Source organism: Ricinus communis, chromosome 3 (genome assembly GCF_019578655.1).
Source record: "Ricinus communis isolate WT05 ecotype wild-type chromosome 3, ASM1957865v1, whole genome shotgun sequence".
NCBI classification, from domain to species: domain Eukaryota; kingdom Viridiplantae; phylum Streptophyta; class Magnoliopsida; order Malpighiales; family Euphorbiaceae; genus Ricinus; species Ricinus communis.
The window spans coordinates 18,698,832-18,726,145 of record NC_063258.1 but is presented as its reverse complement, the minus strand read 5'-3'; positions in this window follow the sequence as shown (position 1 = coordinate 18,726,145).

The following is a 27,314-nucleotide window of genomic DNA, read 5'->3' as shown; positions in this document are numbered from 1 at the left end:
AATGTTAGAAAACAGTCCGTGGAGGATTGTATCTTTCAATATGGAAAACAACTCGAAAAAGTGGTGTGTTGTCAGTGAAAACAACCCGTGGAGGGTATATGTTTCAACGAGAAAAGTACCCCGAAAAGTGGTGTGTTTGTCAATGTTAGAAAGAACCATGTGGAGGTATATCTTTCAACATGAGAAAATAACCCGGCGTGTTATATATGTCAATTTGAGAAAACACCCCGAGGTATCTTTCAACATGAGAAAACAACCACAGAAAAGTGGTGTGTTGTCAATATTATAAAACAACCCGTGGAGGGTATATCTTTCAACATGAGAGAAAACAACCCCAAAATGTGGTTTGTTGTCAATGTGAAGCAGACCACGTAGGAGGTATCTTTCAACATGAAAACAACCGAAAAAGTGGTATGTTTGTCAATGAGAAAACAGCCACACGTAAAATTATATCTCAACATGAGAAAACAACCGGAAAAAGTGGTGTGTTTGTCAATGTTAGAAACAACCCGTAAGGGGGTATATGTTTCAACATGGAAAGTACCCCGAAAAAGTGGTGTGTTGTCAATGTTAGAAAACAACCCGTAGTGGAGTTATATGTTTCAACATGAGAAAAATACCCAAAAAAGGTGGTGTGTTTGTCAATGAAAACAACCCGTAAAGGTATCTTTCAACAGCATGAGAGAAACAGCAGCGTGTTATATTTGTCAATTTGATAAAACACCGTTAGAAAGGTATGTCTCAACATGAAAACAACACGAAAAAGTGGTGTGTTTGTCAATGTTATTATAAAACAACCGTGGAGGGTATGTTTTCAACATGAAACAACCCAATGTGGTTTGTTGTCAATATGGAAAACAGCCACGTAAGAGGTATATCTTTCAACGCAGAAAACAACACGATAAAAGTGGTGTGTTTGTCAATATTGAAAACAACCGTAAGAGGGGTGGGTTATGTTTCAGTGCCCAAGGTGGATTGTTTGTCAGAGAAATGTACCCGAAAAGGTGGTGTGTTGTCAATGTTAGAAAACAACCACGTAAGATTATATCTTTCAACATGAGAAAGCAACCGAAAAAAGTGTTATGTTGTCAATATGAGAAAACAACCACGAAGAATATCTTTCAACATGAAAAAAAACTCAAAAAGTGGTATTTGTCGGTGTCAGAAATAACCCGTAGGATATATCTTTCAACATGAGATACCAACCCCAAAAAGTGGTATGTTTGTCAATATTAGAAAACAACCCGTAAGAGGGTATATCTTTCAACATGAGAAAACCAGCCGAGAAGGGAAGTGGTGTGTTTGTCAATGTTAGAAAAACAATGAGTGGAGGGTGTATGTTCAGTGTGAGAACAGCTCAAAGGTGGTTGTGTTTCAATGTTAGAAACACAACCATGGAGGGGAGGCATATGTTTTGAAGGAGAAAGGTACTAAAAAGTGGTGTGTTGTCAATGTGATAGAAACAACCCGTAAGGAGGGTTGTATCTTTCAATGTGAGGAGGGGGCTCCAAGGTGGTTGTGTTGTCATGTTAGAGAAACAACCCGTGGGGGTATATCTTTCAACAAAACAGTACCCAAAAAGTGGTGTATTTGTCAATATTAAGAAACAACGTAAGGTATCTTTCAACATGAAGACAACCACGAAAAAGTTGGTTGTCAATTTGTCAATATTAGAAAACGACCCGTGGGGGGTATATCTCAATGTGAGAAACAACTCCAAAAGTGGTGTGTTTGTCAATTTGTATATCTTTCAACATGAAGAAAACAACCTTGAAAAGTGGTATATTTGTCAATGTTAGAGAAACGACCACGTAGAGGTGGTATCTTTCAACGGAAAACAACGATAAAGTGGTTGTGTTTGTCATGTGGACAACCCGTTGGAGAGAATTATGTTTCAAAATGAGGAAAAGTACCCCGAAATTGGTGGTGTATTTGTCAATATTAGAAAACAACCACGTAAGAGGTATATCTTTCAACATGAAACAACTGAAAAAAGTGGTATATTTGTCAATATGAGAAACAACCACGTGAAGGGGTATATCTGAGAAAACAACCCGAAAAAGTGGTGTATTTGTCAATATAAGGGGGATGAAAAAACAACCCAAAAAGTGGTGTATTTGTCAATATAGAAAGCGACCCGTGGAGGGGTATATGCATGAAAAGTAACCAAAAAAGTGGTGTGTTGTCAATATTAGAAAACAAAGCGTGAAAGAGGGTTATATCTTTCAACAGGAAAACAACTTAGAAAAGTGGTTGTGTTGTCAATATGGAAAACAACCACGTGGAGGGTTTATCTTCAACATGGAAGTCAGCGAAAAAAGTGGTGTATTTGTCAATGTTAAAACCTTGCCTGGGTATGTGGAAAACAACCCCAATGGTGTGTTGTCAATATTAGAAAACAACCGAGTAAGAGGTATATCTTTCAACATAGAAAATTTCGTGAGTGTGTTGTCAATATTAAAACAACCCAGTAAAGGATATCTTTCAACAAGAAAAGCAGAAAAATCAATATTAGGAAAACAACCAGTAAAAGGTATATCTTTCAACGGAAGCAACAACTCAAAAAGTGGTTGTGTTGTCAATGTTGAGAAACCCAAGTAAGAGGGGATTATATGTTTCAACATGAGAGAAGACAACCCGGTACTGAAGGGTGTGTTTGTCAATATTAGAAAGCAACAACCATGTGGAGGGTGTAATCTTCAACATGAGAAAACAGCCCCGAAAAAGTGGTGTTTGTCAATGTTAGAAAACAACCACGTAAGAGAGGTATATCTTTCAACATGGGAAAGTACTGAAAAACATAGAAAACAACACGTAAAGGATTATATCTTTTGGGAAAACAACTAGAAAAAGTGTTATATTTGTCAATCAAAGGAGTATCTTTCAAAAAACTCAAAAGTGGTGTGTTGTCAATATTAAGTGGGGAAAACATGAGAAAACCGAGTAAGATGGGTGTATGTTTCAACATGAAGAAAGTACCCCAGTGGTGTGTTGTCCATGTTAGAAAACAACCCGTGAAGGGTGTATATCTTTCAATATGAGAAACAACTCCAAAAGTGGTGTGTTTGTCAATGATGAAAGCAACCCGTAAGAGGGGTATGTCTTTCAATATGAAATAACTCAAAAGAGTGGTGTGTTGTTCAATTAGAAAACAACCACGTAAGGAGGGGTTTATCTTTCAACAAGAAAACAACTGAAAAAAGTGGTGTGTTTATGTAATACAAAAGAACCGAAAAGTTGCATCAAAGAGGGTATATGTTTCAATATGAGAAAACAACTCCAAAAAGTGGTGTGTTGTCAATGTTAGAAAACAACCCATGGGAGAGTTGTATGTGTTGAACATGAGAAAGTACCCCGAAAAAGTGGTGTATTGTCGATGTTAGAAACAACCCATAAGGGTTAAATCTTTCAACATGAAAAACAACCTGAAAAAAGTGGTGTGTTGTCCATATTAGAGAAACAACGTGGAGGTTGTGTCTTTCAGTGTGAAGACAACTCCAAAAGGTGGTTGTGTTTGATTGATGGAAAACAGAACCAAGTGGATGGGTATGTGTTTCAGCATGAAAAGTACTGAAAGAGTGGTGTGTGTCATAGTGAAACAACCGTGGAGGGGTGTATCTTTCAACAAGGAGAACAACCAAAAAATTTGTGTTGTCAATGTTAAAACAAAGTAAAGGAGGTATATTTCAATATGAGAAAACAACTCAAAAAGTGGTTGTTTGTCAATATTAGAAAAACCACGTGGGAGGATTGTATCAGCATGAGGAGAACAACACAGAAAGGGTGGTGTGTTGTCCATGGAGAGCCAGTGGGGGTTGTCTTCAATATGGAGGCTCAAGGCTGGGTGTGTTTGTCAGTGGAGAACAAACAGGTGGAGATGGGTATGTGTTTCACATGAGGAAAGTCCCGAAAAGTGGTGTGTTGTCAATAGTAGAAACAACCACGTAAGAGTTATATCTTCAATGAAAAGACCCGAAAAATTGGTTGTGTTTGTCAATATTACAAAACAACGCCCGTGGAGGGATTATATTTCAACATGGGGAAACAACTCAAGGTGGTGTGTTTGTCAGTGTTAGAAACAACCACGTCGGGAGGGTGTATCTTTCAACATGGGAAAACAACCGAAAAAGTGGTGTGTTGTCAATATTAGAAACAACCCGTGGAAGGGGTATATGTTTCAATATGAAAACAACTCAAAAGTGGGTGTATTTGTCAATGTGAAAACAACCCGTAAAGGAGGGTGTATCTTTCAATGTGAAAACAACTCCAAAAGTGGTGTGTTGTCAATATTGAAAACAACCGAGCTCCAAAGGGAGTCGTTGTGTTTATCATGTTAGAAACAACCCGTGTGGGTATGTGTTTCAAAATGAAAGTACCCAAAGGTGGTGTGTTTGTCAATGATGAGAAACACAACCACGTGGAGGGGTTATATCTTTCAACATTGGGCTTGGCAGGAAAAGTGGTGTGTTTGTCAATGATGAAACAACCCGATTAGAGGGTATATCTTTCAATATGAGAGAACAACTCCAGCGGTGTGTTGTCAATATTAGAAAACAACCCGTGGATGGGTATATCTTTCAACATGAGGAAACAGAAAAGTGGTGTATTTGTCAATATTAGAAAACAACCGTGGAGGGTATGTCTTTCAATGTGAGAGAACAACTCCAAAAGTGGTGTGTTGTCAATATTAGAAAACAACCCGTAAGGAGGGTATGTCTTTCAATATGAAAAGTACCAAGAAAAGTGGTGTGTTGTCAGTATTAGAAACAACCCGTGGAGGGTATATCTTTCAATGTGGAAAATAACTCCAAAAGTGGTGTGTTGTCAATGATTGAAAACAACCCGTGGAGGGTATATGTTTCAAAATGAGAAAGTACCCCAAAAAGTGGTGTGTTGTCAATGGTGATCCAGTATTGAAACAACCCGTGGGGTGTATGTTTCAATATGGGGAAACAGCTCAAGGTGGTTGTGTTTGTTAGTGTTAGAAACAGCCAGGTGGGGGTGTATCTTTCAATGTGGGAAAAGTAACTCCAAAATGGTTGTGTTTGTCAATATTGGAAAAACCAGTAATAGGTTAATGTTTCAAAATGGAAAAGTACCGAAAAAGTTGTGTTTTTCAGTGGGGGCAAGCCACGTGGGAGGTTATATCTTTCAACAGGAGAAACTGTGCCAAGAAAAAGTGATGTGTTGTCAGTAATGAAAACAACCGGATTGATTATCTTTCAATATAGGGAAAACAACTCAAAAAAGTTGGTGTTTGTCAATGGAGAAACAAGCCAGGTAGGAGGCTATGTGTTTCAACATGAGAAAAGTACCCAGTGGTGTGTTGTTGTCAATATTGAAAACAACCAGAGTGGGGTGTGTGTTTCAACAATGAAGAGAAAGTACCCTAAAGGTGGTGTGTTTGTCAATATTACAGAAAACAACCCAGAAGAGGGAGGATATCTTTCAATATGAGAAACAATCAAAAAGGTGGGTGTGTTGTCAATGTTAGAAAACAACCAGGTAGGAGGGGTGTATATCTTTCAATATGAAAATAACTATAAAAAGTCGTGTGTTGTCAATATGGAAAACAACCCGTAATAGGTATGTGTTCAAAATGAGAAAATACCCAAAAGAGGTGGTGTGTTGTCAATGATGGAAACAACCATGAGAGGGGTTATATCTTTCGCATGAGGAAAACAACAGAAAAAAGTTATGTTTGTCAATGTAGAAAACAACCAAGTAAGGAGGGTTATCTTTCAATATGAGAAAACAACTCCAAAAAGTGATTTGATGTGGTCAATATTAGAAAAGCAACCACGTAATAGAGGTATATGTTTCAAAATGAGAAAAGACCCCGAAAAGTGGCGTGTTGGTCAATGTTAAAACAACCCGCGTAAGAGGGTTATATCTTTCAACAGCAGGGGGTGATTGTCAATCATTGAAAACAGGTGGAGGTTGTGTGTTTCAACATGAGGAAAAGTACCCAGTGTGGTTGTGTAATGTCAGTGTGGGCAACCACGTGGGGTTATTCTTCAATGGGAGACAACTCAAAAGTGGTGTATTTGATCAAGTGTTGAAAACAACCAGTGGAGTTATATGTTTCAACATGGGGGCCCTTTGAAAGGTGGTGTGTTGTCAATGTTAGAAAACAACCAGGTGAGGTTATGTGTTTCAACAAGGAGAAAGTACCTAAAAAGTGGTGTGTTTGTCATATTAGAGAACAGCCCGTGGAGGGGGTATGTCTTTCAATGAGAAACAGCCGAAAAAGTGGTGTGTTGGTCAATGTATTAGGAACCGTTGCGTGGGTGTGTTTTCAAGTGAGAAAAGTACCCCAAAGGTGGTGTGTTGGTCAATGTGAGACAGAAACGTGGAGGGTTATGTCTTTCAGCAGCAGGAAACAGCAGGAAAGGTGAGTTGTGTTGTCAATATTAAACAACCACTGGAGATTATATGTTTCCACATGAGAAAAGTGCTGAAATGGGTGTATGTGTCAGTAGTAGAAAACAACCACGTGGAGGGTATATCTTTCAATATGAGAGAACACTCAAAAATTGGTGTGTGTCAATGTGAAGCCAGGTGGGATGTAATGAACATGAGGAAGGTACCCCGAATTGATTGTGTTGTCAGTATTGAAAACAACCACGTGGGGGTGTATTCAATAGGGGGAAGGAATTGAAGTGGTGTGTTGTCAATTGATGAAACAAGTGGGGGTTGTCTTTCAGTATGGGAGAACAACTCGAAGGTGGTTGTTTGTCAATGATTAGAACAAGCCACTGTGGGGTTATGTGTTTCAACATGGGAAAGGTGCCCAAAGTGGTGTGTTTGTCAATGTTAGAAACAACCACGTGGAGGTTATCTTTCAACAAGGAGGCAAGGAAAAAGTGGTGTGTTTGTCAATGATTGAGAACAACCGGTTGGAGGTGTATGTCTCAATGTGGGGCTCCAAAGGTGGATTGTGTTTGTCAGTGATTGAAAGGCAACCCGTAAAGGAGGTTATGTGTTTCAACATGGGGAAGGGTACTGAGAAGGGGTGGTTGTGTTGTCAATGTTAGAGAGACAACCACGTGGAGGTTATGTTTTCAACATGAGGAAAGGAGTGCTGAAAAAGGGGTGTTGTTTTGTCAATGTGCCAAACAACCCCACAAAGGTGTATGTTCAATGTGAGAAAAAACTAAAGGGTTGAGATTGTGTTTAATCAATGTTAGAGAACAGCCGCGTGGAGTTACTGGCTAATGTGAGGTGTGATTGAAACAACCCGTAAGAGGTATATATCAATATGAAACAACTCAAAAAGTGAATTGTGTTGTCAATGTGAAAACAACCCAGTGGATGGTTAATGTTTCATGAGAGTACCCCAAAGGTGGTGTGTTTGTCAATATTGGAAACAACCACGTGGAGGGTATATCTTTCAACATGAGAAAACCAGCAGAAATAGTGGTGTGTGTTGTCAATGTTGAAAACAACCCGTGTTGGGGATTATAATCTGAGGAAGCAACTCAAAGGTGGTTGTGTTGTCAATGAGAGACAACCCGTAAGGAGGGTTATGTGTTTCAACATGGGAAAAGTACCCAAAGGTGTGGGGTGTGTGTGTCAATGTTAGAAAACAACCCGTGGGGGTGTATCTTTCAATATGGAGAAAACAACTCCATAAAAGTGGTGTATTTGTCAATGAAAACAACCGTGGGGGTATATGTTTCAACATGAGAAAGGTGCCAAAAAGTGGTGTATTTGGCAATATTAGAAAACAACCCCGTAAGAGGGGTATATCTTTCAATATGAGAAAATAACTCCAAAAAAGTCGTGTATTTGTCAATATTAGTAAAATAATCCTGTAATATGAGCATATTTATCAATCGGAGAAAATAACCCCCTAATTTTTGTATATTTGTGAGTGTGAGAAACAACCTCTTAAATGGGTTAATTTAATAATATAAAATAACCAGTAAAAGGGTATGTTGTCGGCATAAAGAAAATAACCAAGTAAATCGTATATAATGATGAATTTGAGAAACAATCCCATCATAGTGCTAATAATTTAATATAAGAGAATGACCCCATAAAAGTTGTATATTTATCAATATAAGAAACTAACCCCATAAAACATGTATATTTATGAATCTTAGAAACAATCCTGTAAAATTAGTGTGATTGCGGTCTAAGGAAGCGACCTCATGAGAATGGAGTAATTTTTTGATTGATAAAACGACATTGTAGGAATGGGTAAAATTTTTAATTTGAGGAAAGCGATACCGTAAAGAGGTAAATTATTTAATGTTGAACAATCCCATGTCGGAGATCTTTATAAATCCGAGAAAATAACCCCGTAATTATGGTATATTTTTTAGTATGAGAAAACAACCCGCTTTAAATGGATTAATTTTATAATATGATAAAATAATCCCGTAAAAAATATGTTGCGATATAAAGAAAATAACCGTAAAGCGTGTATATTTATGAATTTTGAAAACAACCCCATTATAGTGCTAATAATTTTAATATGAGAAAAAACAACCTAGTAAAAATTGGTATATTTATCAATATAAAAAATAACCGTGTAAAATATGTATATTTATAAATCTAAGAAAACAACCACTGTAAAAGTAATTATGATTGCGGTATAAGAAACGACCTTGTAGAAGGGGTAAATTTATTTTATGAGCAAACAACCCCATAATATGGGGATATTTATCAATCGGAGAAATAACCTAGTAATTTTGGTGTGTTGTGGTGTAGAAAACAACGGAATTAAATGGGTTAATTTTATAATATGAGAAAATAACCACGTAAAAGGGGAATATTTGTTAATATCATAAAATAACCACGTAAAGGTATTATATTTATCAATATAAGAAAATAACCCCGTAAAACCTGTATATTTATGAATGTAGGAAAGTAACCCGTAAAGTAATGTAATTGCGGGTCCGAGAAAAGCAGACTCGTAGAAGGGGTAAATTTTAATATGAGAAAACAAACCCGTGTCTGGGGATATTTATCAATCATAGAAAATAACCCCATAATTTTAGTATGTTTGTGAGTATGAGTAAATAACTTCTAAAATGGGTTATTTTAATAATGTGAAAACAATCCCGTAAAAGGGGTATATTTGTCAATATAAGGAAATAACACCAAATGTGTATATTTGTGGTTGAGAGAACAACCTCATAATGGTGCTAATGATTTATTGTAGGGAAAACAACACCATAACGATTGGTATGTTTATCGATTATAAGAAAATAACCACCGTAAAGCGAGGTGTATTTATGAATCCCCGAGAAATAACTTTGTAAAATTAGTGTAATTGCGGTCCGAGGAAACATCCTCGTAGAAGGATGGGAATTTTCTAATATGAGAAAACAACCACGAAATATGGGGTGTTATCAATCGGAGAAAATAACCCCGTAATTTTAGTATGTTGTGAGTATGAGAAAACAACCCTTTAATGGATTAATTTTATAATGTGAGAAAACAATCCCTAAGGGGTATGTTTGTCAATATAAGAAAATAACTTGGGTAAAGCGTGTATATTTATAAATTTGAGAACACAAGCCCATAATAGTCCTAGTAATTTAATATGAGAAAACTACCCGTAAAAGTAGTATATTCATGAATATTAGAAAATAACCCCGTAAAACATGTATCTTTATGAATCTGAGAAAATAATCCCGTAAATGTAGTGTAATTGCGAGTCTAAGAAAACAACCTCCTAGAAGTGGTAAATTTTTTAATATGAGCAAATAAGCCAGTGATCTGGGGATATTTATCAATCGGAGAAAATAACCCTGTAATTTTGGTATATTTGTGGTGTAAGGAAAACAACCCCTTAAATGGGTTAATTTTATAATATGAGAAAACAACCCCGTAAAAGGGGTATATTTGTCAATATAAGAAAATAACTTCGCAATAGCGCTAATAATTTAATATGAGAAAATAACCCCATAATAGCGCTAATAATTTAATATGAGAAAACGACCCATGCTTGGTGGTATGTTATGAATGTAAGAAAATAATCCCATAAGCGTGTATATTTATGAATCGAGGAAAATAAACTTGTAAAAGTAGTGTAATTGCTAGTATGGGAAAATAGCCTGCGTGGGGAACAAATTTTTAATGTGAGAGAAAACAACCCGTGTCGGGGATATTTAACAATCAGAAAATAACCCCATAATTTAGGTGTGTTGTGGTGTGGAAAATAACCACTTAAATGAAACAATTTTATAATGTAGGAAAACAAACCCGTAAAATAGTATGTTTGTCAACATAAGATAATAACTCAAGTAAAACATGTATAATTATGAATTTGAGGAAAACAACCCATAATAGTGCTAATAATTTAATATGGAAAATGACCTCATAAAAGTGGTATATTTATCAATGTAACAAAATAACCCCGTAAAATATGTACATTTATGAATGTGACTAAACAACCACTGTAAAAGTAGTGTAATTGCGAGTCTAATAAAACTGACATCATAGAAGGGTATATTTTTAATGTAGGAAAACAACCCATGTCTGGGGATATTTTTCAATTGGAGAAAATAACCCGTAATTTTGGTATATTTATGAGTATGAGAAAACAACCACTTATATGGGTTAATTTTATAAAATGGGAAAACAATCCCATAAAGGGGTATATTTGTCGATTATAGAAAATTAACCCCGTAAAACTCTTATATTTTATGAATCTCGGAAAACAACCCTATAAAAGTAGTATAATTGCGAGTTTGAGAAAATAATCTTGTAGAATGGGTAAATTTTTAATATGAGGAAAATAATCCCGTGTCGGGGATATTTATCGATTAGAGAAAATAACCCCTAATTTTGGTATATTTGTGGGTGTGAGAAAACAACACTGTAAAGGGTATATTTGATACTATGAGAAAACAACCACATGAAAGGGTATGTTGTCAATATAAGAAAATAATCTGATAAAACATGTATGTTTATAGTTTGAGAAAAAACCCCATAATAGTGCTAATTTAATATGAGAAAATGATGGTAAAAGGGTTATGTTTATCAATGGGAGAAAATAACCTGTAATAGTACTAATAATTTTTTAATATGAGAAAACAACCACGTAATGTGGGATGTTTATCAATGGAGAAAATAACCTCGTGATTTTGGGTATGTCTATGGTATGGAAAAATAACCCCTTAAATGGGTTAATTTTATAATATGAGAAAACAATCCCGTAAAGGGGTGTATTTGTCAATATAAAGAAAATAATCTAAGTAAAGCGCGTGTGTTTATGGTTGAGAAAACAACACCATAATAGTGCTAATAATTTAATATGAGGAAAACGACCGTAAAGTGTGGTATATTTATCAATATAAGAAAATAACCCCGTAAAACATATACATTTATGAATATGAAAACAACCAGAATGTAGTGTAGTGGTTGCGGTCTAAGAAGCAGACCTCGTGAGATGGAGTGGGATTTTTTAATGTGGGAGAAAATACTCGTGGAAGGGGTAAACTTTTAATATGTGAAAACAACCCGTAATATGGGGATATTTATGAATCCCGTGAAATAACCTCGTGGTGTTGTATGTTGTATTTGGGTATGAGAAACAACCCTTTAAATAGGGTTAATTTTATAATGTGAGAAAACAACCCATAAAGGTATATCTGGTATAAGAAAATAACCCATAAGCGTGTATATTTATGAATTTATCAATATAAGAAAATAACCCTGTAAAGGTGGTATATTTATCAATATAAGAAAATAACCCCGTAAAACGTTTATATTTATGAATATGAGAAAACAACGTTTATCATTATAAGAAAATAATCCCGTAAAACGTGTATGTTTATGAATATGATAAAACAATCCCGTAAAAGTGTAAATAGTGTTGCGAGGTTGAGAGAAGCAGTCGTGGAGAATGGAGTAAGATTTTTCTAATATGAGAAAACAATCCCGTAAATCGGAGAAAATAACCCCGTAATTTTGGTATGTTTTTTACTATGAGAAAACTACCCCTTAAATGGGTTAATTTTATAATATGAGAAAATAACCCCATAAAATGAGTATATTTATCCATATAAGAAAATAATTTACGTAAAATATGTATATTTATAAATTTGAAATGACCCCGAATAGTGCTAATAATTTAATGTAGGAAAAGCGACCTCTATTAAAGCGTGTATATGTATAAATGTGATAAAATAGCCTAAAAGTAGTGTAATTCTGGTCTGATAAAAGCGACCTCGTGGAGGATGAGATTTTTAATATGAGAAAACAACCCGTATCGAGGATATTTATAAATCGGAGAAAATAACCCGTAATTTTGGTATATTTGTGAGTATGAGAAAACAATCTCTTAAATGGGTTAATTTTATAATATAAGAAAATAACCCCGTAAAAGTGGTATATTTATCAATATAAGAAAATAACCCCGTAAACTTGTATATATATGAATATGAGAAAATAATCCCGTAAAAGTATTGTAATTGCGGGTCTAAGAAAACAACCTCGTAGAAGTATAAATTTTATAATATGAAAGAACAACTAGTAAGAGGATATATTTATAAATGTTAATATGATCCGTGTCGGGGATATTTATCAACCGGAGAAAATAAATCGTAATTTTGTTATATTTGTGAGTATGAGAAAAAAGCACCTTAAATGGGTTAATTTTAGAATATGAAAAAATAACCTTGTAAAAGGGGTATATTTGTCAATATAAGAAAATGACCTCGTAAAACGTGTATATGTATGAATTTGAGAAAATAATCCCATAATAGTGCTACTAATTTAACATGAGAAAACGATCCTGTAAAAGTGATATATTTATCAATATAAGAAAATAATCTATACGACCCCGTAAAAGTGGTATATTTCTCAATATAAGAAAATGAACTCATAAAACGTGTATATGTATGAATGTGATAAAAACAGTTATAAAGTGAGTGTAATTCGAGGTCGAGGGGCGTTGACCTCTCGTGGAGGGGTAGATTTTTTAATATGAGAAAATAACCCCGTAATACGGGGGTATTTATAAATCGGAGAAAATAACCCCGTAATTTTGGTATATTTGTGAGTATGAGAAAACAATTCCTTAAATGGGTTAATTTTATAATATAAGAAAATAACCTCATAAAAGTGGTATATTTATCAATATAAGAAAATAACCCCGTAAACTTGTATATATATGAATATGAGAAAATAATCCGTAAAAAGTATTGTAATTCTTGGTCTAAGAGAAACAACCTCATAGAAGTATAAATTTTCTAATATGAGAAAACAACCCGTAAGAGGGATATATTTATAAATATTAGCCAACAATCCCGTAATACGGGGATATTTATCAACCGGAGAAAATAAATCGTAATTTTGTTATATTTGTGAGTATGAGAAAAAAGCACCTTAAATGGGTTAATTTTAGAATATAAAAAAATATCCTTGTAAAAGGGGTATATTTGTCAATATAAGAAAATGACCTCGTAAAACGTGTATATTTATGAATTTAAGAAAATAACCCCATAATAGTGCTACTAATTTAACATGAGAAAACGATCCTGTAAAAGTGATATATTTATCAATATAAGAAAATAATCCCTTAAAACGTGTATATATATGAATATGAGAAAAAAAAACCCCGTAGAAGTAGTGTAATGGCGAGTTTAAGAAAATAACATCGTAGAAGGGGTAAATTTTTTAATATGAGAAAACAACCCCCTCTTGATATTTATGAGTCTGATGAAATAACCCCGTAATTGTGGTATATTTGTAAGTATGAAAAAACAACACCTTAAATGGGTTAATTTTATAATATGAGGAGACAACCTCGTAAAACAGATATATTTGTCAATATAAGAAAATAACCCCGTAAAACATGTATATTTAAGAATCTAAGAAAATAATCCCATAAAAATCACGTAATTCGAGGTCTAAAAGCTTGACCTTGTAGAAAGGTAATTTTTAATATGAGAAAACAATCCCGTAAGAGGGATATATTTATAAATATTAGCCTCCAACCCCGTAATATGGGGATATTTATCAATCGGAGAAAATAAACTCATAATTTTAGAATATTTGTGAGTATGAGAAAAAAGCCTCTTAAATGGGTTAATTTTATAATATGAGAAAATAACCAGGTAAAGAGGTATATTTATCAATATAAGAAAATAATCTCGTAAAGGTGTATATTTATGAATCTCATAAAATAATCCCGTAAAAGTAGTACAACTGCAAGTTTAAGAAAATAACCTCGTGAAAATTAAGTTTATAATATGAGAAAACAACCTCCTAAGTGGGATACATTTATAAATATTAGCCAACCCGTAATCTTTGGGATATTTATCAATCGGAGAAAATCATCGTAATTTTCGTATGTTTGTGAGTATGAGAAAAAGCCCTTAAATGGGTTAATTTTATAATATGAGAAAATAGCCCCGTAAAGATGTATATTTGTCAATATAAGAAAATAATCGCATAAAAAGTGTATATTTATGTATTTGAGAAAACAACCCCATAATAGTACTAATAATTTAATATGAGGAAAGCAGACGCAGCAAAAGTGGTATATTTATAAATATTAGCCAATAACCCCGTATTACAGGAATATTTATCAATCGGAGAAAATAACCCCATAATTTTGATATATTTGTGAATTTTAGAAAACAACTCCTTAAATGGGTTAATTTTATTATATGAGAAAATAACTCGTAAGCAGGTGTGTATTTATGTGAAAGGTGTATATAATCTGAGTTAATTTTGGTATATTTATGAGTATGAGAAAACAACCTCTTAAATGGGTTAATTTTATAATATAAGAGAACAACCTCGTAAAGGGGTATATTTATCAATCGGAGAAAATAACCACCGTAAAAGTGGTATGTTATTAATATAAGAAAATAACCCCGTAAAATATGTATATTTATGAATATGAAAGCAACAAAGTAAAAGTGGTGTAATTGCGGTCTGAGGAAAACAACCTCGTGGAAGGGGTAAATTTTTAATATGAAAAAATAACCCCGTAGTACGGGGATATTTATCAATCGCAAAAAATAATCCTGTAATTTTTTTTTATTTGTGAGTATGATAAAACAACCCTTTAAATGGGTTAATTTTATAATATGAGAAAATAATCCCGTAAAAAGGGAATATTTGTCAATATAAGAAAATAACCCTGTAAATATGGTATATTTATCAATATAAGAAAATAACTCCGTAAAACGTGTATATTTATGAATATGAGAAAGTAACCCCGTAAAAGTAGTGTAATTGTGAGTCACGAGGCCTTGTACAGGGAGGGTAAATTTTTAATAAGAGAAAACAACACCATAATACGGGAATATTTATCAATTGCAGAAAATAACCCCGTAAGTTTGATATATTTGTGAGTATGAGAAAACAACCCTTTAAATGGGTTAATTTTATAATGTGAAAAAACAACCCCGTAAAAGGAGATATAAGAAAATAACTCTGTAAAACGTGTGTATATATGAATTTGAGAAAACAACCCTAGAATAGTGCTAATAATATAATATGAGAAACGACCCCGTTAAAGTCGTATATTTCTCAATATTAGAAAATAACACCCGTAAAACGTATAAATTTATGAATCTGAAAATATAACTCCGTAAAAGTAGTGTAATTGCGGGTTTGAAAAAACAGCCTCATAGAAGGGATAAATTTTTTAATTGGAAAAAATAACCCCGTAAGAGGGGTATGTTATAAATATTAGAAAAACTCAAAATCGAGGATTTTAATCAATCGGAGAAGATGACCCCGTAATTTTTATATGTTTGTGAGTATAAGAAAACAACCACTTAAATGAGTTAATTTTATAATATGAGAAAACAACCCCGTAAAAGGGGCATGTTGTCAATATAAGATAATAACCTCGTAAAGCGTGTATATTTCTGAATTTGAGAAAACAACACCATAATAATGCTAATAATTTACTATGAGAAAATGATCTCGTAAAAGTGGTATATTAATCAATATAAGAAAATAACCGTATGAATCTAAGAAAATAATCCGGTTAATTTAGTAGAGAATTGCGGGGTCAGTCGAGGAAATCGACCTTGTAGAAGGGAATGGGAATTTTTAATATGAGAAAATAACCCGTGTCGGAGATATTTATCAATTGGAGAAAATAATCCCGTAATTTTAGTATAATTGAGGTATGAGACCCTTAAATGGGTTAACTTTATTATATGAGGAAAGCAACCCCGTAAAAGAGGTATATTTGTCAACATAAGAAAATAACCCGTAAAACGTGTATATTTATGAATTTGAGAAAACAACCCTTTAAATGAGTTAATTTTATAATGTGAAAAACAACCCTGTAATAGGAGATATAAGAAAATAACTCTGTAAAATGTGTGTATATATGAATTTGAGAAAACAACTCTAGAATAGTGCTAATAATATAATATGAGAAACGACCAGATTAAAAGTCGTACATTTCTCAATATAAGAAAATAACACCCGTAAAATGTGTATATTTATGAATCTGAAAAAATAGATCCGTAAAAGTAGTGTAATTGCGGGTTTGAGAAAACAGCCTCATAGAAGGGATAAATTTTTTAATCTAGAAAAATAACCCTGTAAGAGAGGTATATTTATAAATATTAGAAAACAACCCCGGAATACGAGGATTTTAATCAATCGGAGAAGATAACCTCGTAATCTTTGTATATTTGTGAGTATAAGAAAACAACCACTTAAATGGGTTAATTTTATAATATAAGAAAACAACCCCGTAAAAGGGGTATATTTGTTAATATAAGAAAATAACCTCGTAAAACGTGTATATTTACAAATTTGAGAAAACAACACCATAATAGTGCTAAAATTTAGTATGAGAAAATAACCCTGTAAAATGTGTATATTTATGAATCTAAGAAAATAACCTTATTAATTTAGGTGAGAATTCTGGTCAGAAGCTTGATATATGGAGGAATTTTTAAATATGAGGAAAACAACCATGTCAAATGGAGATATTTATCAATTAGAGAAAATAATCCTGTAATTTTGGTATGTTGAGGTATGAGATCCTTAAATGGGTTAACTTTATTATATGAGAAAACAACCCCGTAAAAGGGTATATTTGTCAACATAAGAAAATAACCCCGTAAAGCGTGTATGTTTATGAATTTAAAACAACACCATAATAGTGCTAATAATTTAGTATGAGAAATGATCCCATAAAAGTGGTATATTAATCAATATAAGAAAATAACCCTGTAAAATGTATATATTTATGAATCTAAGAAAATAACCCGTTAATTTAGTGAAGTGCAGTCCGAGAAAACAACCTTGTAGAAGGGGTAAATTTTTAATATGAGAAAGCAACCCCGTGTCGGAGATGTTATCAATTGGAGAAAATAATCCCATAATTTTGGTATATTTGGGAGTATGAGACCCTTAAATGGATTAACTTTATTATATGAGAAAGCAACCAAGTAGAAAGGGTATATTTGTCAACACAAAGAAATAACCTATAAAGCGTGTATATTTATGAATCCGAGAAAACAATCCCGTAAAAGTAGTGTAATTGCGAGTCTAAGAAAATAGCCTCGTAGAAGGATGAATTTTTAATATGAGAAAATATTCTAAGTGGAGAGGATATGTTATAAATATTAGCAAACAACCCCGTAATATGAGGGTATTTATCAATCGGAGAAAATAACTCCTTAATTTTGGTATATTTGTGAGTATGAGAAAACAACCCCGGTAAAGGGTATGTTTGTCAATATAAGAAAATAATCTCGTAAAGCGTATATATTTATCAATATGACAAAACAATCTCGTAAAAGTAGTGTAATTGCAGTCTAAGAAAACATCCTTGTAGAAGGGTAAACTTTTTAATATGAGAAAACAACCCTATAAGAGGGATATATTTATAAATATTTGCAAACAACCCCGTAAATCAACGATATTTATGAATATAATGAAATAACCCCGTCATTATAGTATATTTGTGAGTGTGAGAAAACAACCCCTTAAATGAGTTAATTTTATAGTATGATAAAACAACCCCGTAAAGGAGTATGTTTGTCAATATTAGAAAATAACCTCGTATGTAATACCCATAATTTTCTTTTAATAATAATATATTAGTAATAATTAATAACGAGTTTTTATTTAAATTAATTTTATTTTATTTTTATTTGATTTAATTGGAATGATTTGGATCCGACTAATAATCACGGATCTGAAAAGCAGTAAAATTGAGGCTATCGAGTCGAGTAAGTTAAATCATATATCTAAAAACAGTTGCAATCACTTCAATAATACATTTATTTAATTTGAAATAAATACTAAGTCATGCAAAAATAAACGTGTCATGTCCCGCTTGAATAAAATAATTTTCACACACAACGAAGCGGAGTACTCGGTAGAACACTAATCCCAACACTAACATCACGATCAATCTCAACAACGACATCTCGACTAACCTCAACTCTAACATCTCATCTAATCTCATTCCAACGGAACTAGCGCCCGGATAGCGAAGCTCGACCGGTCATCATAACTCAGTCGGTCAGCAATATTCGTTATCAGCCTTAACCTTTCGGCTCTTTTATTCCAATAAGACTGGCGCCCAGAGAGCAATGCTCGACCAGGGACCTTTACTCCGGCAACCACACTCTACTAAGCCTAGAGAGCGATACTCGACCAGGGCAAGTCCTAATCTTTTCTTTTAAATTTACCTATTTATCCTTTTCCATCACTCTCGGATTTATACCAGACCCTCATCAAACTCTTATGTTCTCTGGCGTCCCATCCCGAGTCATCATGCAATGATAAAATCAATGATAAAGGAAGAACATACATGAATAGTAATTAAAAAGCATAATACATATGAATAATAATTAAACTTGCAATAAAATAATCACGATAGCAAATAAAAAATTTATGCATGACACGTGCATAACTGAGTATATGACTTTAACTTACGACTTTGGCGACCTCTTTTCTACGCTCAGATGCCTCGGGTGGGAGCGGGCCGAAACAGGCCGGATTATCTAATCACGGAAAACAATTTATCAAAATCTTTGAAACAATTGACCATTAACCCTAGGTCTAGATTCCTAGGCCGGTATCTAAGAATCTTGACTCAGGATAAGTCTATCAAAATTCATTGGAACCTCCTAAAACAGGCGTTTACCCTCCATAAAAGCAGGTCAGGACTTGCCGGAAAAACACTTCAAATATTCAACAATTTAATACAGCGGAGTCGGGTCCCCAAGACTTCACTATTTTCAAACTCTCCTCACTGACAATTTAAGACTAAAGTGACGGTCAGACAAACAATTATTTTAACTCATGAATATTTTCTAATACACGGCTGATTCAATAAACATATAATTATAGCAAAGAATTTCCAAAATCAGCAGGCCGGAGAAAAAAATTACCGAGGGCAACGATCGCTCGATCGACTCGCCTCAATACGTGGGACTCAGGTCGGCCGATCCGAGCGGACCATCGGACTCGAAGCGATGCAGCGTGGCGATCCCTTGATTTTCCGATCAGGCCCGATCATCCGGAGAGATTTGCGGACGATCTCGGCGTGGGTCGTAAGCGAAGTCGGTCATGCGAAGCCGGTGCCATTCGAGCTTGGGTGAGGAGAGTCGGGATACATCCTCGATCATCCATCCATCGTCGAGCTCGTCGAAAAGCTGAAAAATGCTACTACCAACACCTCATGGGAACTCCCCCTCCAGGCCACCTAGGCGATCTCGACCACCGAAAGGCTCTCAACTCATGGGTCAAAAATGACCGACCTTGCTTCATGAGGACGTCAGCCAGTGGAGCAGTAGCCGACAACTCCTGCGCCCTTTGTTTTAAATTTGCTAACATCGTCGCCCATTGTTGCTTCCGGACTCGCCATGGGGTGGCTGGCTTACCCTCGATCAACCGTCAGCCCAGCGTCGGCCGTCAGTTCATTCTTCGCCTCCTTCTCTCTCCCCGATGACTTCTTTCCTCTCTTCAGCCAGCCCATAGCTTCTTTCTTTCTTCTGTCTTTCCTTGAAACAATTATTTTGACTCACAAATATCATCTAATACATAACACAATTCAATAGACACTGAATTAAACCAAGAATTCCAAAATTCGCAGAGCGGAGAAAGTTCTGAGATGCTTGATCGCTCGGTTGACTCACTTCCCAGGTCCAGAATCCGTCCGTCGACGATCGAACACACCATCGGACTTGAAACGACATTGACAATGATCCACCTTCCGATTTTCCGATCCGGCCCCCGATCATCCGGAGAGATTTGCGGACGATCTCGGTAGTGATTGCAAGCGAAGCTTGATCACCACGAAATCGGTGCCATTCTGAAGCTTGGTGAGGAGAGTCGGGATCGATCCTCGATCATCAATCCTCCACGGGAGTTCATCGGAAAAAGCTAAAAATCACCTACTTCACCGGAACTCCTCCTCAGGCCACCAAAACCGGCCGGCCAAAGGAAGCTCTTTGGGGAGGTCGGCAAGATCGGCCTGGGAAGGCCCGTCGTGGAAGCGCGGAATGGCCTTGAAGCCGCCTCTTCGCTTTTAACCCGCTGCGCCAGCTGTTGGACTTGGGTGCAGGGCAGCGTCGGGCCATCATCGCCCGGCCAGACTCTTCTCGGTGCCAGGGAGGAGGCAGCCTGACCTCTCTTGGGATTTTTTCTTCTCTCTCCCAGGCACTCCTTCTCTTTCTTCTTCTCCATATGGACTTTAGGCCCTCAAACTTTCCTTTCTTACAATTAGGTCCCTCAACTTTCTAAATTGACAATTTTCATCCTGCGAATTTCCAATTAACCCCCAAACTTCTTTTAGCCTTTCCATTAAGCCCTTAACTAATTAATTTGGGCTAAAATTAGAATTATAGAAAATACATAATTACCTATACCCACCTTGACATTATTATTTACAAAAATGCTACCAGCACAAATTTTCATTAAACTCCCATATTAATAAAATTATACTTTTAATCCTCATCCAAAAATACTTTTCCAATTTAGTCCTAACACATAATTAAATTAAATAATCAATTTACTAAATATTTTTCAACTTAAAATTAAATACCACTAGCTAATTAAAATACCAATTTTCCCAAGAAATTTCTTTTATAAAAACATCATTTACAAATTCTTCCATGATTTTCCAATATATAATTTTATTTATATATATGCTATATATATATTTGGAGAAAATTTGAATAACCAAAATATAATTATTTCTCAATAATTTACTTAATTAATTTTTAAAATTTCAAACTAATTGGGTATAGAAAAATAACTCCTTTATTCGTCTAATACTAAAATTCAAACTTTGCATTTAAATCACTCGAGCTAGACCAAATAAAGATAAAATAAAATTAATTCAAATAAAAACTCATTATTAATATAATTATTATTAAATATAAAAATTCGGGTATTACATTCTCCCCCTTAAAAAATTCATCCTCAAATTTAAAAGAAAAGGGCTTCACTCTAAGGTGAAACTAAAGAAAATAGGGATCTCTCATCTCCATTTCGACTTCTCGGGTACTTTCCTCGGGAGAAATAAACTCAACCATAAGACCCATCCAGCAAACCCTTAAGCAATGGCGAATATGATAATCTGCGATCTGACTTACTACTCCTTGGAAATCAAATTTTCACTTACCTCTACACCGCTGAGGGTCCAACACGGGCAAAGGATCAAAATACACTTCCTCGGCCCGGACCTACAAACCTTTGGATTGGACCTCAAAGAACATTACTTGGCGGCAAGTCAACTTGCTCGCCACCTCATAAGCGCAAAAAAAAACAAATTCCAAGGGTCTCCACACAAGAAGGGCCAACTCGGTCCGCTAAAAATCCTCTCACCAACTCCCTTCCTAATGGCGTGTCCCTTGCATCTGGAAAATCCTTAACATCCACATCCATCATCCACGACATACCATCCATCGGTTCCTGCTTAGAGCACAAAACCATGCCATCCCGACATAAAATTCCTCTTGGTGAAATCCGAAGTCTCCTCTATTATCCAACATGGGGCCTACTATGCCCGCAGTTCATTCTCACAACAACTCGACATCATCCAGGAGAATCCTAAGCTAACACTATTTACTTGAAAGATTTACTTATTTATTTACTTTATAATCATCAACGATAAAAATTTATTATATTCTAAGAAAATACTTTATAAAATCATAAAATCTCTAGCCATTTCTTTATATAAAATTCTACAATATCGCGTACCGGGGTGATGATGCCTCAATCACCAAGGGTTGCAATTCACAATGTATAATGCATGTCCTAAAAATGAAATTGTGCATGCCTACGTTAGAATGTCATAATGAATTCCTTCGGAATTTGAGCAATATTATATTTAAAAAAATACTTGTTCTACTTAGAAAATAAATAATGTTCGCTTAAGTTTCTACGGACGTCCAAAACACTCCTACCACCTTTCTTAAGCTTCTTACATTGCAAACTCAACCATAAAAGCTCGACATCCGCTCAACTTCCTACGCACTAACTTTGGCTACTCACTAAGGCGATGCAGTCGATGTGGGGTTCATTACGTGCGACCACGCTCTGCACTAAATCGACTACGGTGCCCACAGCCAGGCAACAATCGAAGCATCCGGGGATGACACTAATCACTTGGAAAGCGGCAGGTATTGCGCTTCAGATCTTCCATCGCTGCAACACTCATTTCAACCTGACATCAAGGACAAGCTCACAGAAAGAAAGACGGGCTCTCTGACTTGAGGGTGAGATACAGATCAATGAAAATAACAAGATAGACTTGATCCTAGCTCCACAGTACCAAAAATCTTAGCCTCGCTGAGAAAATTAAACCTAAGCTTTGATACCAACTTTGTCACGACCCACTTTGTGGACCGTGACATGCCTCTGAGTTCGATGGCCTTAAGCCTACCCATTTCTAGTCTGAGGTCACGGGTCCACAGTGGGTCATGACAATATCATCCATCCGGTCGCGACAAGCGGGTACAAAACCATGCCATCCCGACACGAAATTCCTCTTTGACTGAAATCTAGAAGTCTCTATTATCAGACGCCAGAACTCTTTAGCCTGATTCACTCTCGCGGCAACTCGACATCATCTAGAGAATCCTAGGCTGAGACCATTTACTTGAAAGATTACATATTTACTTACTTTATAACCAACACTGATAGAAGTTATTATTATATTGAAAAATACTTTTACAAAATCGTAAAATCTCTAGCCATTTTCTTTATATAAAATTTTACAATATCGCACACCAGGGTGATGATGCCCCCTATCACCAAGGGTTGCAATGCACGATGTACGATGCATGCCCTAAAAATGAATTATGAAGTTGTGCATGCCTAACAGTGAGATGCCATAATAAATTCTTTCAAGACTAGGCGCAATATTGTATTTTAAAAAAACACTTGTTCTACTTAGAAAAATAAATAATGTTCGCTTAAGTTTCTACGGATTCAAGGCGTCGAAAATACTCCTACCACCTTTCTTAAGCTTCACAACCATAAAACTCAACCATAAATGCTCGGGCTGGCTCGACTTACCACGCAATAACCCCGGTGCTACTCATTAAGGCGATGCAGTGCAATGACAAAGCGTTCAGCGACATATGACCATGCTCCACTAGTTACGACTACAATGCCCACCATCGAAACAACAATCAAACATCCAAGGCGGTTGCACTAATCACTTGAAGGAAGCGGCCGCAGTCTAGCGCTTGGATCTTGCTATCGATACAACGCTCATCCTTAACACAGCATCAAAGACAAGCTCACGAGAAAAGAATGATTCAACAGTGAAAATTGAGACACTTGAGTCAATGAAAACAACAAGAAGACTTAATCCTAGCTCCATGATGCCAAGAATCTTAACCTAGGTCGAAGGAAATCTAAACTTAAGCTCGATACCAACTTTGTCACGACCCCATTTGTAGGCTCGGGACGACCTTAGGAATGGGTAAGCATAAGGCCACCGAATCCGTAGTAAGCTGACACTCAACGACTTAAATAAATCTCAACTCATTTAATATTATTGATTTCACAATTTATCGTAACCATTAAATTTTACACAATTAATTCGGTTTGCAGTTAAGTAGAACCCGAAACTATAGAAAATTACAACTGATATATATATCTACTATTTATACTGCGGAGAATATAAGATCTCACAAATTAATATACCAAATCAAATACATCACCCGATGATGAAGGAGTCGGGTTACTAGATAAGAGCCGCGAAAAGACTAACAATCAGTATAAGCGATAAAATTGAGGTATGGGTCTCAGTGAATTAAAATCATATATCTAAAAATAGTTGCAATCACTTCAATAATACATTTATTTAATTTGAAATAAATACTAAGTCATGCAAAAATAAACGTGTCATGTCATGCTTGAATAAAATAATTTTCACACACAACGGGACGGAGTACTACAGTAGAACACTAATCCCAACACTAACATCATGATCAATCTCAACATTGACATCTCGACTAACCTCAACTCTAACATCTCGTCTTATCTCATTCCTAGCAGACTAAGCGGAGGCGAAGCTCGACGGAGTCATAACTCAGTCTAGTCACTTAATGTTCGTTATTAGCCTTAGCCTTTCAGCTCTCTTACTCCAATAAGACTAGCGTCTAGAGAGTGAAGCTCGACCAGGGACCTTACCTCTAGTCTGGTCATTTAGGTTTCCAAATAAGCCGACGACTAGAGAGAGCAATGCTCGACTAGGGAGCTTTACTCCGGCAACCACACTCTACTAACCCCAGGAGGCGATGCTCGACGGGGCAAATCTTAATCTTTTCTTTTAAATTTCGTATTTATCCTTTTGATCACTCTCGGTTTATCGAAACCCTCATCAAACTCTTATGTTCTCTGCGTCCCATCCCGAGTCATCATGCAATGATAAAATCAATGATAAAGGAAGAACATACATGAGCGGTAATTAGAAAGCATAATACATATGAATAATAATTAAACTTGTAACAAAATAATCACGATAGCAAATCAAAAATTTATGCATGACACGTGCTGGCCGATATATACCTTTAACTCGCGACTTTGGCGACCTTCTACCTCTGGCGATGCCTCGGGTGGGCGAGGCGAGCGAATGGATTATCTAATCATGAAAATAATTTATCAAAGCCGAAACAATTTACCATTAACCCTAGGTCTAGATTCCTAGGTGGTATCTAAGAATCTTGACTTGGGTAAATCTGTCGAACATGGCGGAACCTCCCACTAAACAGGACGTTTACCCCCGTAAAATGGGTCCGGGACACCTTGGAAAATACTTCAAATATTCAACAATTTAATACAAGCGGAGTCGGGTTCCCAAGACATCATTATTTTCCAGGCTCCCATACAATTCACGAATAAGGCAAGCGGTCAGGCAAACAATTATTTTAACTCGGGAATATTTTCTAATGTACAACATAATTCAATAAACACATAATTATGCTAAAGAATTTCCAAAATCAACAGGCCGAGAAAAAAAAATTACAGAATGCTTAATGCTCGGTTGACTCCTCTGGCTGGCCGGAGTCGATGATGAACCGAACATACCATCGGACTCGAAATGGCCGATGATGATCTTCGCTTTTGATTTTGCGATCCAATCCCGATCATCCGAAAGATTTGCGGGCGATCTCGGCCGTCGATTCATGAGCGAAGTCCGATCCTGCGAAATCGGTGCCATTGTGAAGCAGGCGGGGAAGTTGGGTTCATCCTCAGTCATCATCCATCGGGCTCATTGGAAAAGCTAAAAATGCCACTGACAACACGGAACTCCTCCTTGGCCCGATAAAGCTAGCAGCAAGCACGAAAACCCTCGACTCCTTTGGTCAATACAAGATTTACCTTGCGCCAAGGATGTCGGAAGCAGTAGGAGCGCTAACGCCATGGCCCGTGCCAATGACACCCTCGGCCGACTTTGCGTGCACCCGATGGTCGACATGGCCGTACTTTGTGCCTCCTTCTCTCTCCCGATGACTTCTTCTCCTCTTCCTTCTTCCTTCTTTCCTTCCATATCGACTTTTGGTCCCTCAAATTTTTCTTTCTTATCTTTTGGTCCCTCAACTTTTAAATTACAACAATTTGAGTAAAATTTCCAATTAACCCGTAAACTTTTCTTTAGCCTTTCAATTAAGCCCCTACCTACTTAATTTGGGGAAAAAATAAAATTATTGAAAATACATAATTACATATACCCTTGCCGACATATTTATTTATAAAAATTCGAACATACAAATTTTCATTAAACCCCATAATAATAAAATTATAGTTTTAATCCTCATCCTAAAATAAATTTTCAATTTAGTCCTAACACGCAATTAATTTAATTAACCAATTTGCTAACTATTTTCCAACTTAAAATTTAATACCACTTTTTAAGTAAAATACCAATTTCCCCAAAAATTCTTTTATAAAAACATCCTTTAATTGTCTAACATTAAAATTTCCATTAAATCATTTCAAATTATAAATAAAATAAATAAAGTAAAATTAATTTAAATAAAAACTCATTTATTAATTATTATTAATATAATCAATTATTAAAGGAAAGTTCCGGGTATTACATTGCTAGTCTTCCTGCAATTCTTATCTAGCAGCCCGACTCCTTCGTCATCGGGTTAATGTTATCTATTTTAGTATGTTTGACTTGTAAAATTCTAGATTCTAAATTCTAAACTTATCAATTTGTAATTTTGTGTAAATTCGGGTCTTGCCTAATTATGTTAGCAGACCGAATTAAATATATAGGTTAATTGTGAATCAATGCTTTGGATTGAGTCCAAATTTCAATTTGATTGAGTTAGTGAATAGTCGGGCTTACTATGGGATTTGGTGGCTAAGCCTACCTATTTCTAATCTAGTCACATGGCTGCAGGATCGGTCGTGACAAGTGAGCAATATATTTTAAATTGGAAAGCGACCCCATAATAGTGCGAATAATCTAATATGAGGAAAAGACCCGTAAAAGTGGTATATTTATCAATATAAGAAAATAACCCTATAAAGCGTATATATTTATGAATCTAAGAAAACAATCCCGTAAAAGTAGTGTAATTGAGAAAACCGCCTTATAGAAGTGTAAATTTTTAATATGAGAAAATACCCGTAAGAGGGATATATTTATAAATATTAGCAAACAACCCGTGTCGGGGATATTTATCAATCGAAAAATAACCCTGTAATTTTGAACATATTTGTGAGTATGAGAAAAATCACCTTAAATGGGTTAACTTTATAATACAAGAAAATAACCTGAAATGTGTATATTTATGAATTTGAAAAACAACCCCATAATAGTGCTAATAATTTAATATGAGAAAACGGCGTTATAAAAGTGGTATATTTATCAATATAAG